At 34.7% G+C, this 11712-nt stretch overlaps 1 pseudogene across 1 annotated transcript; it reads left to right on the plus strand.

Moving 5' to 3' along the window:
* The first annotated feature begins 620 nt into the window (after nt 1-620).
* Nucleotides 621-10723, plus strand: LOC145789257 (DNA polymerase eta-like; annotated as a pseudogene). Its single transcript, XR_014340918.1, has 13 exons — nt 621-783; nt 1883-2003; nt 2093-2204; nt 2305-2472; nt 3520-3713; nt 4118-4237; nt 4774-4897; nt 6229-6342; nt 6477-6692; nt 7936-8049; nt 8418; nt 8808-8846; nt 10312-10723. The product of XR_014340918.1 is annotated as a DNA polymerase eta-like (transcript).
* Nucleotides 10724-11712: the final 989 nt, after the last annotated feature.

The raw sequence follows: 11712 nt of genomic DNA on the forward strand, positions 1-11712 counted from the left end.
ATTTTTTACTTTTAAATCTATATATATTCTCTCTCTCTCTCTCTCTTTTAAAGAGTAAATTACAAATATACCCCTAAGATTTACTTAAAATACGAATTGCTCATGTGATTTGAAAAATTACAAATACCTCATTGTCAGAATCTTTTATTTAACAAAATTAATTGAAAAAGTGAAATTTCTAACTATTTACCTATACAATAATAAAATTATTTGAATTATTAATTGAAATAAAATTTTAACATTGTTAAAAATTGTTAATTAACTTGATAATTTATTAATAGAAAGACCTATTTATTATGAAATTAGAAACCCTGGGGGCATAATGTAATTTTTAAAATCACAAGGGATAGTTTATAATTTAAATAAATCTCAAAGTGTGTATTTATAATTTATTAATTTTTTTTTCTATGATTGCTAATACTAATTCCCATTAAGTTTTTAAGAACTTATTTTTTTTTTTTATAAAGAAACACTAAAAATCATATTTTAAATATTTTTAAAATCATTTTTTATTAAAAAAAATTATATAAAAATGATGACTATTTATTTATTTTTACCAATTTAAATTTAAAAAATCAAAATAAATTCTGAAAATTCAAAAAAAAAAAAAAAAACCAGGGAAGATGTCATGCCTTTCCTTCTTGTTATTGTATCACCTGAAATTGGAGGGAAAAAGAGAGAGAGAGAGAGAGAGAGAGAGAGAGAAGATGCCAGTGGCACGACCCGAATCATCTGGTGCAGGGGTCATCGCTCACCTCGACGTGGACTGTTTCTACGTTCAAGGTTTCCTCTCTCTCTCTCTCTCTCTCTTGTGTTTTGATTAATTGTCGGGGTTTTTAGGGTACTTTTATTCTGGAGAATGAAGTGTTCTGTTTCAACAAATTCAATGGCGAAACCCAACATTTTCCCTTTGATTTTCTACATTTATTGAGTTACAAACATACTGCTTCAATTTTGTTTTCTGTTTATTTATCGAAATTATTAAGTACCTGATATTATAACCCAATTAAGCAATTTTACAAACATGTAACATGCAAAACCATAAGAACCCAATTCTGCAATTTTATAAAGATGTTATACATGACCATTGTCTTTAATTCCTGACACTATTATGCTCTATTGGTTCACTGGAAAGTGAGATGGAAATTGGAATATAATATAATGATCATTCCGTTACATTGGTAAATGATGATTCTATTTGTAGTGTAATTTTTAATTTTTTTTTTTAGTCAACCAAACATGCATGGAAATGGATATTTTGATGGAATGATCATTCCATTCCAGTGAGCCGACATTACCTTGGAGTCTTGTGGAACTAAAACATGTATGCTTCGGAGCAGGCTGTGCAGTTCATGATGCTATTTTTTGTTCATTTCTTCAAATTATTATTTAACTGATCGCTGTTATTCATTATCAAACTCTTGCATTATATTCCAATTAAGCAATTTCACAAGCATGTAACATTTGAAACCATAAAACCCAATTTTGCATCATGATTTTAATTGTAAATAATACACGTGGGTTAAAAATGCATATCAAACAGAAATTGACTTCGGTTTCATTACATCATATATGGAATATAGTTTAGTTTAGATGAAGAGACAATCTTTTTATCATTAACTGAAAACAAATATGATTTTGCAAACCCTTGCCAATTATCATATGTTTTCCCTATTTTTGTTTGCATGTCACACTGCAGTTGAGTGTAAGAACACCATTCTGGCAGAGCTCCCATTTCATTGTTTTCAGTTTTCTTTAAATAATGATGGGCAAAGGCTCACCAAAAGAGAGAATAACATAATTTTTGTTGTGAACTTTCTTACCTTGTGATATGGGATCCTTGATTTGGTCAGGCTAATTGGTATTTGTTTTGTCTATGTAGTGGAGCAACGTGAACAGCCCCATTTAAGGGGTCAGCCCACTACTGTGGTACAGTACAACTCCTGGAAAGGTGGGGGTTTGATTGTTGTCAGCTATGAGGCCTGTAAATATGGGGTGAAGCGGTAAGTATTCGTTACTTATATTTTCTGAGTACTTCATGTATGACTAGATCTTCTTTGACTGGTGAAATCTATTATGTGGGTTTTTTAAGTTCAATGCGAGGTGATGAAGCGAAGCAAGTTTGCCCACAAATCCAACTTGTCCAAGTCCTTGTTGCTCGTGGTAAAGCTGACTTGAGCATATACCGAAATGCGGGTTCAGAGGTTTAAAGAATTCATAGGCGATCTTGACAGTTTTAGGATTGTTATATGTAGAAATTCACTTTGAAAAGGAACTCATGGTTGAGTAAGCTTCAACTTGCAGGTGGTTTCTATTCTTGCAAGGAAGGGTAGATGTGAGCGTGCTTCAATTGATGAAGTGTATCTTGATCTCACTGATGCTGCCGAAGCAATGTTAGCAGAAACTCCTCTAGAGAGCTTGGAAAAAATTGATGAAGAAGCTCTAAAATCTCATATCTTGAGTCTTAATGAGGTAATTAATGGGGCTTCTTTGACAAACAGCACTGCTCAGAAAATGAATGTTCAGAGTTTGAGAAGATTTTGAAACTGTTGATGTTAAAGATATTAATCATTATATCATGTTTAAGTAATGTATTTCAGGGCAAGTCAATAGAAATGCAAGATAGGATGTTTGATAAAGAAATTCTTCTAAATTGTTTGCAATTTGCTCCCTTGGCCCACCAAATCGCAAAGATATTAATATCATTTGAATATTCTACTATTTTTGAGGTTTTTGTATGTTTTTATGCATAAAACTGAATAGTTCAGAAATAACTTAGAAAACACAAAAGTGAAATTTAAATAATTTGACAAATTTTGGTTTTTCACTTCTTCATTTTTTAATTTTTTATTTTTTATAGTCAAGGAGCACACATACACCAAAATTTTTTTGGTAGGCTTTCTCTGGGACATTTAAGTTGGAGTATGACATGGAATTGTCAATTGATGTCGAATGAGTACTATATTTGTGGGTTGGAAGTTCAAGAAGGTTGAATCTTTTAAGTTTTAAGCATATGATAGGCTTTATCTGGCAGTTGAAGTTCTTTTGGCGTTCTAGGTTGGTGATTTTCATGCCATTTAGTATGTTACAAATCCGAGAATTTTATTTTATATATATTTTTTGTAATATTAATTAGATAATCAAAGAAACATTGCATTGGTTTATAAAGTATATGCAATGTTATTAGATTTCAGTATTGGCTATTGCTATACATACGTTAGAATTGTTCTTTGTTGAGGAATGTATACCAAATGGTCGATGACACATTGAACCTTTTATCTGAAAAATTGAGATAACAGATAATCAGTATTTTCAGATAATTAATTTATAGCGTGCAATCACGTTGGATTAGATTCTATTGTATCAGAATATTTTCAGATAATTAATGTAAATCTCTCTACCAAGAAACTAATTGGTGAGGGAATAATTGAAGAAGTTCTTTTCTTGAATGACGTAATTCCATGCCTGTTCATTTTGCATTTCCAACAGCTGCTATTCTAATATTGGTGTTGGATCTAGGATGGAAGTGATCACAAAGGCAATGTGAAGGAGTGGCTCCACAGGAGTGATGCCGATCACCATGATAAGTTGTTAGCTTGTGGGGCCCTTATTGTTGCAGAACTTAGGATGCAAGTTTTGAAGGAAACTGAGTTCACATGTTCTGCCGGAATTACTCATAACAAGGTGGGATCCAGTGTGCAATTTCGTTGTTTGTCTTTTATATTGCATCATCTTATGGAAGGGAAACTATCTTCATTTGCATATGCTGGCCAAACTAGTAAGTGGTATGCATAAACCTGCACAACAAACTGTTGTGCCCTTCACATCTGTTAAAGGATTGCTTGAACATTTACCTATTAAGAAAATGTAAATTTTGCTTCAGATAGTCATATTACTTGTTATTTCAATTCTTAAACTTCAATTTTCTGTTGAAATGCTATGTATTGTTGTCATATTACTTATTTCTTTTAATTTGTTAAAGAAATAATTACATTTTCTCGTTGTTTTAGTAGTATTTTTAGCATTTCTTTTTACAGTGAATGAAGTGACGAGCTAGTATGGTCTCCTAGAAAGCAATGCAGCACTGAATATGCTTTGACACAAAATTTACTTGCAGGAAACAGCTTGGGGGAAAGCTTGGGAGTTCCTTACAAATTGACCTTGGTGTGAATACTGTTGGGGAGCTATTGCAGTTCTCAGAAGAGAAGCTACAAGAACGTTATGGCGTAAATACTGGGTCCTTATCTATCTCTAAGCACAGTGTTAGAATGTTTGCAGTTCCCAGATTGTTAGCAAAATTCATTTGAACAAATCTAACTGGATTTTTCAAAAAAAATCACTATTATCTTGCCCTTTAAATAATTTTAAATTAGTCCAACTCCACTTTAACTGACATGATTTCTTTCTTGGTTTGATTCTCCTTTTTAACTTCTTTCAAATCTTGGCCAAATTTTGGCCAGTTCATGTCACCTCTCTTCCCAAAATTTTCATTGGATTTATCCATTTTTCCTGAGTTTCATTTTTCTATGTGCGATTATTTCTAGATTTCAAAATGATATCGGTAGCTATACATTTTTCCTTTTAATTTTTGGCCCACCGATCATGGCAGGATTTGACCACACAATTTTATGCGACCTTTCTTTGACGTGTTCAAAACTCTTATAGGATTATTGTTTAGCATATAAGGTTTATTTGAACTCTAAAGGATGATGGTTTTGAGCTAGATGCTTATTTGGATGTTACTTCTGATTCCATCTTTTTCTTGCAATTCAGAACTTGGTTATGGAACATTGCCAGGGGAATTAGCGGGGAAGAGGTAGAGGGTCGCCTTCTTCCCAACAGTCATGGTTCTAGGAAGACAGTTCCTGGCCCTCGGGCTTTGAAAAAGATTGCTTCAGTATGTATTTGTTACCTATTAGTCTTTCTACAGAATCATGCTGCTTCTGTTCTTCTTATTCATTTTAATATTTATTATATTTATCTAAATGTATTAGTGAATCTACATAATCAATTGTGTAGTTGAAGTTTCTTCATTAATTCCTTTTCCTTTCTCTGCATTAATTTAGATAGCACTGCAGTTTCTTGATGATATTGTGGTTCTCTTATGTTGACTTGATGTGGTCAGTTTAGACTTGGGATTGATGCTAGATGTGGCTTTTTAACCATTTTATCTAGTTTATCAAAGTTAAAATGATGCAAACAAGGAGAGGACCAAGAAAAAGGAAATTTAAACAGAGAAAAATTTGGAAGGAAAAAAATGGGGCTTAGTTTCAAGGTGAGATCCACTAGGGACATAGATATCTTTGCAGATCTCTGATTTTTGTTTGTTTGTGATAACTTCTCTTTTCATGGTCCTATAACAGTCACAATTTCAGCCACCTAACTCTACTCAATGAAGCCCAAGTTGTACCAAACCTTTTCCCCTACCCTTTAACCTTTGATTTAACTCCAAAAACCCATAAAATTATTGCTCTCTAGAGACTTTCAACACCTATTTGCTGAAAATCCTGTGACCTGCACCATTGAAAAGCAAACCAATTATGATTATCACCCATTTCTAGCTAGAAAACCCAGACGTTGTCTTCTACTCTCTAAAACCTCAACCTTGTAAGTTCTTGCCCTAAACCCTCCACAACATTAATTGTAGGATCATTATTACAAGTTTTCTTAAGGTATCCTACATCCGTATCAACTTCAAAGTCTGGCCACTTACTAGCCCTTCTCCATCCATCGCTCTTAGCACATTTACTATGCCTTTTAGATCCCTAACCTACTAGCTATTCATGATATGAGGCCACTAAGTAATCAATTTTAGGTTGTTCTTTTCTTAGGTTGCAAGTGCCATCAAACATTCAAAGAGCTAGTTTTTATTTGGTAAGTAAAGTACTGTATCAGAACTCTACATTAGCCTATTAAAATGTATCATGTTTATTTTTCATAGTTTTTTATACGGGCTGCACCCCCTTGATGCCTTTTTTTATATAATTATCTTTATCATCTTTATTCATAAAAAATGTTTATTTTTCATAGTTTTATTATTCAAAATAACTGTGGCATATGCATGTCCATGTCCAAAATTATGCCTTGGCGATCACCTTTTATTGGGATTTGGGATTTGATTTGTTTATATCGAAGTGCCAGTAATGCCATGTCTTCATTCATAAAAAATTCTTTGGAGAAATCTTATGATGATGGTTTGGTCATTCTCTGTCTGTTACTCTGTTTCAGGTTGAACACTGGCTTAATGAACTTTGTGAAGAACTGAGTGAATATCTTCATTCTGACCTGGAGCAGAATAAGCGAATTGCACATACACTCACTTTGCATGCTAGAGCTTTCAAGGTAGTTACTTTTTCTTCTGATTCTCTCTTTCACATCTTAGATAAGCTTTCCGTCTCTGGGCAGTCCAAATGTTTGCAAATATTTTGAATACCTCAACTCCAACACCTACTTGTGTTGATTATGTCATCCTGCAGTCCAGTGACTCTGAGTCGCAGAAAAATTTTCCTTCCAAGTCATGTCCATTGAGGTTTGGCTCTACCAAGATCAAAGAAGATGCCGTGAACCTATTTCAAGCGGGGTTATGTGAATTCCTTGGCTCACACAGAATCAAGGCTCAGGGAAGTCACTACAATGGATGGGGAATAACTTCTCTTTCTGTTACGGCCAGCAAAATAGTTGCTATTCCATCTGTAAGTTCAAATTTTTTTGTTGTCTCATATTTTATTATCATGCAATGTCCATTTTTGAACAACATATTTATACTTGTTTGGATATGCAATTTTTAGTAGTAGGAGTTTGCCTTGCCATTAACATGGTATGATGTCATTAAGCCCAAACCTAACAACTCTGCAAGGATCATACTAATTAACCTGGGTTAAAGAAGCTTCAGAGACCTTATTTATCCAAAAAATTAACCTGGGTTAAAGAAGCTTCAGAGACCTTACTTATCCAAAAAATAAATAAAAAATGAAGAAGCTTCAGAGACCTTGATAAAACTATTGACACCTTACTGTTGCTTCACATTTGCTCTGTACTTTTGTGGATGTCCAATGAGCATTGCTTAAGTGAGCTTTTACTGACAGGAATTGAAGTTGGGTTGGTGACAAGTGGAGCTAAGTTTGGTATGACATAGGCTATGCAACTTTGAACAGTTTTAACTTAAGAATTGGACCAAGCAGACTTAAATTGGTTAGTTTGGTTTAATTCCTCATGGGACTTAGTTCAGTCGGCTCAATAATTTAAAAATTGGGGATGATCAGTTTGGTTTTGATTGATGGATGGGGTAAATATTTTGTCCTTATATACTAATGCTTTCTCACCTTTTAGATTTCATCATTTAGTTCTTGGGTTTTTAATATCTTTCCTGGTTTGATATTGCCCTTTATTGTATATTTCTAATAATGATAGCCTATGTTGAGGCATTAAACTCTCTGAAATAACCTTGCAATCTTTACATATTAAGCAACATGCTCTTCTTACAAGAAAATCATCTATTTGACTCTTATTTACCTACTTTTAAAAGTTATTTAGTGTTCTTCTCCAGCCTCATTTCGGTCTCCAAAAACTATATCCACCATGTATTCTCTCATATCCTTAGTTATCTTTTTTTGCATTACTGTTGAAATCTCCAACTATAATTATCTTCTCTTCAACAGACATTTCTTGCATTAGTTCATCCAATTGATTCCAAAATTGTCCTTTAATATATTCCTCCAATCATATTTAGTCGATACTCTCAAAACCGTTGTGTTGGCTGATACTGATACCGCGATCTAAGACCATTCTTCTAACGAAAACTTTCATGAGATGAGCATATTGCAGTACATGCAGTGCCTTCAAATTATCTTGTTTCCCACTCATTTAAATATGGAAACATAATTTCTTCTTCTTTTATTATTATATTCAATACTGGTTCTTGCATACTTTTGACAGGGGACATGTTCAATCATGAAATACTTTCATGGCCAAGATCAGTCCAACTGTTCGTCCAAGCAAGCGAATGACAGATTTGTCGCAGAGGCTGCACCATTGTCACCCTCCGGTACTGTTCTCATACTGTATGTTGCTTTTTGTTTCTTTTTATTTTAGTTTTAGCATTAGTTTTGCAATTTTGGTAAAGTATGGCATTCTTTCAGGAACTGAAAGATATTCAGAGTTGCATACAACTGAACTGCCCATAGAATTCCGTGATTAGGTATGCCATGCCAAGTCTGGATCAACAGGAAAACAAGGGAGAAGTATCTACGAGAGAGGTTTGCATTTATGTTGGCTTGAATTTAGTTTATTGATTAATTGTTTTAATAGGTACCAATATATTGTTACAAGAAAGCTAAGGCAGTTACGATGCTTTTACATCTGTCAGTCTAAGGTTTTAACAACCAACCGCTCTAGAAGCTTAACCTGTTAGAAAGCAGTGTAACTTGTTATTTATATCATCACACCCCTTCAGTAAGCTGTGGAAGTAATAATTGGTTTAGCTTGATCACATGACATTATAGCTACGTGACCTTCAACAGTAGCTCTGATGCATGATATCTGATTGTATTATTTGCAAATAATTTTGTCTTTGTAGGATACACGTGAAACCATGCAATCCGCTGATGACCAGGTGATACCTTGTTCTTTGTCCAAGCAGGCACATGATGCTTTCATCCAAGAAACTTCAGCATTGTCATCCTCAGGAAGTGATCTTGCTCCTTGGCTTTGGATCCGGTCATTCTTTTCTTTCTACCTTCTTTGTTGTTACTTTCTTTTGTTTTCGTTATATCTTCCTTTTGCATTATTAGCTCGTGGATTTGCATTAGCATATCATATAGTCAGTTTTATCTGTGTTAGTCTTTTGGGTCTGTTTCTTATTGAGATTATGATCATAGTTAGTTTAGTTTTGGACTATTGGCTAGATTAGTTATATGGTTTGACTTTTAAAATCCATAGACTTATTGGACTGTGCTTCTGGATAGTCACGTTATGTGCACATCACAGCAGAGCTTTGTGCATTTGAACACAAAGGTCTTCTGTTTGAACGAAAACGAGTTGATGCTATGTAACTGGATACTAAAGTGATCACTGTTCGAATACAAGGTGGTTCATTTAAATGCAGTGCCTTTTGTTTGGACATATATGCCACTTGTATGGCAATATTGTATGCGTTTCCTTCCATATGCGGAACAGAGTTTTGGTAACTTCTAAGTACTTGTTCCCTTAGTTTTTCATTTTTTTTTTCTTTCTATATATACATGCCTTGACTTGTTTGTTAGGGTAACAAAGAGTTGAGTATTCATTGATCATTGGGAGAACTTGAGAGAGCTTTTCATATAGTCCATATTCCTTCAAGTTTTTTAGTGATTTTTGAGTGTGCAAAGGTCTTGGAGATCTTTGTGTTGAATCTAAAACTTGCGAGTGCGTGTTGGAATTGGTTCCTTGGGTAGCTCTGCATTTATATGGATTTAGGGCGCATACATTGATCGACGTATGTAGCTGATTGCCTTCGTTTAGATTGACGTGACTAGTGGAGATTTGAAGGTATATGTGGAAGCAGATTGGACTATGAAACTACCCTTGGTGTTTAGTAAGTAGGATCTATGTGTCTGATTTTGGTGAAACTCGTACTCGATATTGATTACTAGTAGATTTTTGCATCTGTGGTTTTTTCCTGGGTTTGGGCTTCCTCATAAATCCTATCTCTTCAAATTGTTTAAATAACCTAGACTAATTTGAATTAAATATGTTGGATTAAAAGATTCCTGTCAGTTCTGTTTAAACTGAAAAAATAAATGCAGCTGTGTGGCATGTTTCACAGGGACAGAAAGCTGTTTGGCACTGAATCCAGTTGAGCCACACAGGGAATTTCGTAAGGAGGAAATTGGGATCAAGAATTTAATGCATGGTATGAAACCACATGATCACAAAAGAAAGATGGTGAAAGACAAGGTTTGAATAAAATCTTCCCTTTTTGTTTCACAGTTTTATTGTTGTTTTCTTCTATTAAGATCTGTATTTATCTGTTCACAAATGAAAAAAAGAAAAAAGAAAAATGCCTCAGCAACAATTTGTGACTTATCTTGTTACCTATGATTCATTTTCTAAACTGCCCCTTGTGGAAGGGATCATCTACAATCTTGAGATTTTTTCAGAGTTGCAACAACTCTTCCTCTACCCCAAGGCAAGAGCATGTTGGAACTATTGATGAAACTAAAGCATCTTCATCCTCGAGTAATTCTGAGATCTACCTTTAAATCCAAATTCATGCCAAGTCTCTCTCTCCCTCTCTCTCTTTCTCTCTCTCTCTCATGTTTGATTTTGGTGCAGGCTTTCAGTCAATAATTGGCAGTTCTGAACTGATTGAAGTTGAGCTACGCAAAGAGAACCTGCTTACACAGGCGGGAACACATAATGGCATGTCAATTTTAGATCGAGATGATATGAGAAGGGATGCGTAGGATTACAAGATTGATGAGATTGACCCTATTGTGGTTGATGAGTTACCACCTGAAATCCAGGAAGAGTTGCAAGTGTGGCTCCGACCTCAGAAGCGGGCAGCTAATATTGCAAACGTGGGTCTAGTATTGCTCATTATTTCTTGCCCACGAAAAATACATAAGCAAGTCGAAAGTAATCAGAACCATCATTTTCTCTGTTTTATGTATTATTTTTTTATGAGCCACTTCCCTATAATTCACAAGAAAGCGGAGTCTCGAAAATCCAAAATCCTTTCTGAAAATCCTAAGTGATTCGTTATTAGATCAAGATTAAAATATTCCAAATCCCAAGTATCTAAAACACACAATCTAAACCAACAAGCACTTACGTAAGTGATTTAGATTGTTTGTTTTTTGGAATAAACAATAAATCGACACAAACGATTTTTACGTGGAAAAAATCACAATTGAAGAACCTTCAATTGTAATCAAAAACTACGGGCGAAACGCCACTAATCAATCCACTATTGAAGTAAGAAAGATTACAAAGATAACGCACAAATTACCCCACTCAGTCAATTTGTTTTCGAATCTTCTGTAACTCTTTCACCACGCATTCGTCTCGGAACTGATCAATCCTGAAGTTGAATCCACAACTTCACTTGTCGAATGAACGACTACGTACAGAATCAAACTCCTTTTTGATACTCTACGCTTGAATCTTCGGAATCTACCGAAGAGATCTCTCTCTTGAATTTAAAGTAACCAACTCCTTGATGTATGTATCTTAGATCATGATTGAAGAACTCTTCTCAAAACATCAAAGAAAACTCACAAAAACCTCAGAACAAAACTTCAAACAAAACCCTAGGACTCTTGAATAAGATCTCAGAAAAAGTAGTCCTAAAAACAACCTAGACAGGTATAAATAGGAATCCTGAGTCCGCGATCTCTGCTCGAGCGCCCAACATCCCGCTCGAGCGGCTTCAGCAAAATTTGCGTGCGACAAAACAAATTTCCGCTCGAGCGCTTGATGACCCGCTCGAGCGCGAAATCATACCTTCCAGTATTTTTACAGACCTGACAAAATACTGAGAGACTACAATATCCGCTCGAGCGCCAATGGTCCCGCTCGAGCGGGAAGAACAAAAACACAGGAAAATTACAACTTGTTCAACAGAAAGTTTTGTACCTGAATTTGACAATCAAGGGACCTAACAATCTCCCCCTTTGTCAATTCCCGGACAAAACCTTTCTAAACAAATTTCCTTAAACACACGCACTAGACAAG

Source organism: Camellia sinensis, chromosome 9 (genome assembly GCF_055761805.1).
Source record: "Camellia sinensis isolate YWXY chromosome 9, ASM5576180v1, whole genome shotgun sequence".
Taxonomy (NCBI): Eukaryota; Viridiplantae; Streptophyta; class Magnoliopsida; order Ericales; family Theaceae; genus Camellia; species Camellia sinensis.